Source organism: Halyomorpha halys, unplaced genomic scaffold (assembly GCF_000696795.3).
Source record: "Halyomorpha halys isolate HHAL.00 unplaced genomic scaffold, Hhal_1.1 Scaffold340.1, whole genome shotgun sequence".
NCBI classification, from domain to species: Eukaryota; Metazoa; Arthropoda; class Insecta; order Hemiptera; family Pentatomidae; genus Halyomorpha; species Halyomorpha halys.
The window spans coordinates 708,588-713,103 of record NW_027108009.1 but is presented as its reverse complement, the minus strand read 5'-3'; positions in this window follow the sequence as shown (position 1 = coordinate 713,103).

The following is a 4,516-nucleotide window of genomic DNA, read 5'->3' as shown; positions in this document are numbered from 1 at the left end:
TAATAGGGGTATTCATGATCTTTAGTTTAACATGTTAAAGCGTGGTAAATGGAAAAAACTCATGTTAAATAGAGAAATATTTCCTTCTTTTACCATGTTAAGTCGATATAACATATAACATGGATGAGAGTCTGTTACTAGGTCTACTAAATGGAGAATGACGTCACGCAACAGACCAGCTGAGCTCGTCACCATTTTATTTGCTTGCATTTTGTGTTTTAACTGTGTTAGTATTGTTTTGGATGTTTTTATAACTAATAAAGCAATGGATGACAATAATAATAGTGTAATGACAGTTGTCAATTAGCTCATCTTTATTCTCTTCCTCATAAGTTAAAAGATCAACAAGACACTCAGTAGCCAAACCTTTGACACAACTTCCTCTTTTCACTCAATTTAAGGCATGTTGTAATAAATTACTTTAGTGAAGACTTAGAAGTGAACAATAATACGAATTTTGGAAGGAAAGGTTACTAAGCAAGTTTCTCAGAAAATCCACTAGGAGCTCTTATGCATTTACCATTTAACACAAAATCATTAATAACCCTAGTATGAATAGAAATAGACATGAACCGATACGAGTATTTTTTCTCCTGTAAAATCCGTTATTCGAAATTTGATTGTAAACTTTAAAAACGGACTGTAGAGGTATTCAAGATCTTTAGTTTAACATGTTAAATGGAAAAACTCATGTTAAATTGAGAAATATTTCCTTCTTTTGCCAAGTTAAAACGATATAACATATAACATGGTTGAGAGTCTGTTACTAGGTCTGCTAAATGGAGGGGAATGACATAACGCAACAGACCAGCAGAGCTCGTCACTCACCACTTAGATTGTTATCGTAATAACAAACAATGTAAAAAGCTATTTTACATATTATTTGTACGTAGTTAGTGTTTTTATTGTGTTAGTATTGTTTTGGAAGTTTTTAAAATTAATAAAGCATTAAATGAGAGTAATAATCATGTTATGACAGTTATCAATTAGCTCATTTTGATTCTATTCCCCGCAAGTTACAAGATCAACAAGACACAACTTACACACTTCCACTTTTATCTCACTTTAAGCATGTTGTAAAAAATTACTTTAATCAAAACTTAAAATAAAACAATAAGAAGAAGTTTTGGAAAGAAAGGTTACAAAACAAGTTGCTCAGAAAATCCGCTAGGAGCTCTTATACATTTAACATTTAACATGACTTTAAATAGGACTACTCAAGATCCTGTACTTTAACATGGTGAAACATTTTACATTTACACATCATGAATACCCCTAACATTTCCCCTGTTGACCGGAATAAATATAAAATTTAATTAATTATACTTGAAAATAATTATGAGGAATTAAACAACAAATACATTTCACATGCTAATTGAAGTTCTATGAGCACCGGTAACAACATCGATTTGGTATTACATAACACACTGTAATACGTTTGACGTGCCATATGGATATTTACATATAGTTCATCATTATTATGACGAATGATTCGGATTCGTAATAGGAAATTACACCTCACCCGCGTCATTTCCAGTGTTTTTCCATAAAATTCCCTGATTCCAAGTTCAAAACATATTCTGACATATACAGGTTTTCCTTGGAAAGTTGGAATACAACGAGGTAGATAATGAGCTTTATATTGATTTCAAAATGGCTTACGATTCTAATTACCGCTAAAAACTGATAGGGAATATCAAAGAAGTTAGTAAATCTAGTACGGATGTGCATTACCGAAACGTTTAATAAGTTAGGAATCAGTAATCATTATTATGAGAAGTTTTAAGTAAAGTCAGGTTTAAAACAGGGCGATTCTGTATTACCTGTCTTTTATAATATAGCACTATAACATGTTATTAAAAATTTGATGCATACGGAAAAGGGGTTTAACTGTAGGTGGTAATATACCGCTGCTTGGGTACGCTGATGATTTCGTACTATTGGGTGAGGGAGGACAAGGAAACAATAAAACTACGTAGATAAACTCAAGTAAGGAACTAGGTTTCGAAATAAACACGGATAAAACAATAGGGGTATTCATGATCTTTGGTTTAACATGTTAAAGCGTGTTAAATGGAAAAACTCATGTTTCGAAAAAATTTCCTTCTTTTGCCGTGGTAAAACGAAATAACATTTAACATGGCTGAGAGTCTGTTACTTGGTCTGTTAAACGGAGAATGACGTCACACAATAGACCAGTTGAGATCGCCGCCATTTTTGTTGTTGTGACAGCTCAGTTCTTTCGTGTGTTTGTGGTAATCATATCCCTGTTATTAAACCAGAATGGATAATTTTAATGGTACATTTGAGAAAAAAAAACAATGTAATTTCATTCTACTATCTGAAAATTTGTCGCCAGATAAAAATCTCACTATATGAACCATGTAATTATTTTTAGGGGACATATGTCCCAGAATAAAGTAATTTTTTCATTTCATTTCATAAGCTAAACTTTCACACAAATTCCACTTTTCACTCACTCTAGGCATGTTGTAATTAATTACTTAAATCAAAACTGAAGTAAACAATAACATGAGGGTCTGGAAGGAAGGTTATAAACATAAAGGCTTATACAACAAGTTGCTGAGAAAATCCGCTAGGGGCTCTTATGCATTTAACGTTTAACATGACTTCAAATAGGGCTGCTCACAATCTTATAGTTATAACATTTAACATGGTAAAACATTTAAGATTTAACACATCATGAATACCCCTAATATATGTGGCTAGCAGTAGAAACGCGAGCAATTGCGGTGTTATAGGTGTAGGAGGAAATACATATGAGCAACTAGATAGGTTTTAAGTTTACTAGAATTGATAAAACTATTATCCTTCCCTCTGTTCTTTATGGATACGAGGCGTGGCCTCTTACACTAAGGTTCGAACAGCGCCTTAATGTTTTCGAAAATGGTTTCCGAACAAAAAGATGAACTAACGGGAGGATTGAGAAAGCTACACAACGCTAAACTGAGGGAACTGCACCCAGTAAAAATATCTGAGGATATAGTAATGTGGCGAATAAAATCTACGAGTAAGGTTATCGAACTTAGTAACGAATGGATACCTAAAAATTTAATAAAAACTGAATCAATGGGTAAACGTTCGAGGAGAAGACCGAAACGTTGATGGGAGAATAGCGTGAACACTGATTTAGTTGATTTGGGTTTGGAGATGCGTCATTGGACAGAGGTATATAGAGAAAGATTATCAGTATCAGCATCGAACCTTCGGGTTCACTAAGCCTTAGTCATTAATTGTTATTTACAGATTTTTCAAGTTCTATAAACACTCTTTATATTGAAAAGTGTTTGTGTATACGGGTTTGCAAGGTGATGTGATGATTTGAGAACTAGTGAAAAATAAAAATATTATTCAAAACACTGGGTTTGTCGAGTTTTGAAATTAATCGTATCATATCACTATTAGTAAACCACTTAAGAAAAATTCTACCAACGCACATGCACCAGTTTGAGGGCAAAAACTATTCCCACTTCACAAATTTACATTCACAATTTACAGGCTTGGGCCTGTTTAGGAGAAATATTTCAAACCCAATAATAGTAGATTCCAGTGATTGGTTACCATGTAAACCTGAAGATAATGCTTTGAAAAAGTCCCAAAGTTTCAAGTTTTATCAATTTTTCAAAAAATACTTATTGAATTGAAAATTTTGTGTTCATATTGAAAGAAATAAAATGATGGTTTATTATTTTGGGACTAGGTCCCTTTAGAACAATTATAAGGTAATTATATTTGTCATTATATTATCACATTATATTGTAATTATATTATAACATATATTTGTCAAAAACTTAATTATAGTTAATTATGACTTATATTGAAATTGTATATAAATAATTTTAGATACAGAGATTTAAAAAACAAACCTACTAAATACATGAAAAACCAAACAAAAAGATAGTTACAAATTACCTGTACTATTATAATATTGGATTAGACTGATGAAGTAAAAGGTGGTTAAATAGAAGGGTTTTAAACGAGGGAAGGGTTAGTACATGACGCATGTTAGATGGAATGGAGTTCCAGAGATATGCAGCTCGGATAATAAATGATTTATCAAATACAGCAGTTCGGTGAGGTGGAGGGTAGATATGAGTTGAACCGGACCTGGTAGCACGGTATTGGATTGAAAATTTGAATTGCAAGTTTTCTCTGGTGATCCCGAAAACAAATCGTACTGCGCAAATCATAAGAAGTTTATGTTTAGATTCGAGATTATCCCCAACATATACCAGGCAGCCATAGTCAAAGTGGGGGAAAACGAGAGAGGAAACTAACAATTGACTGGTTTTAAGTGGAAGGAGATAATATGAGATAAGAAGATACATAGCTATAAAATTTGGAATTTGCGATGCCACAATAATAGCTAAACACGTATTAGGTTTATTACGAATGGAAAGAGACCTTGCGAAATATCTTTACTCTTCGATATCTTATTTACAAGTCAGCTTCAGTCGAAATGATAGTGTAAGAGTCCTTCGGTATTCAATTAATT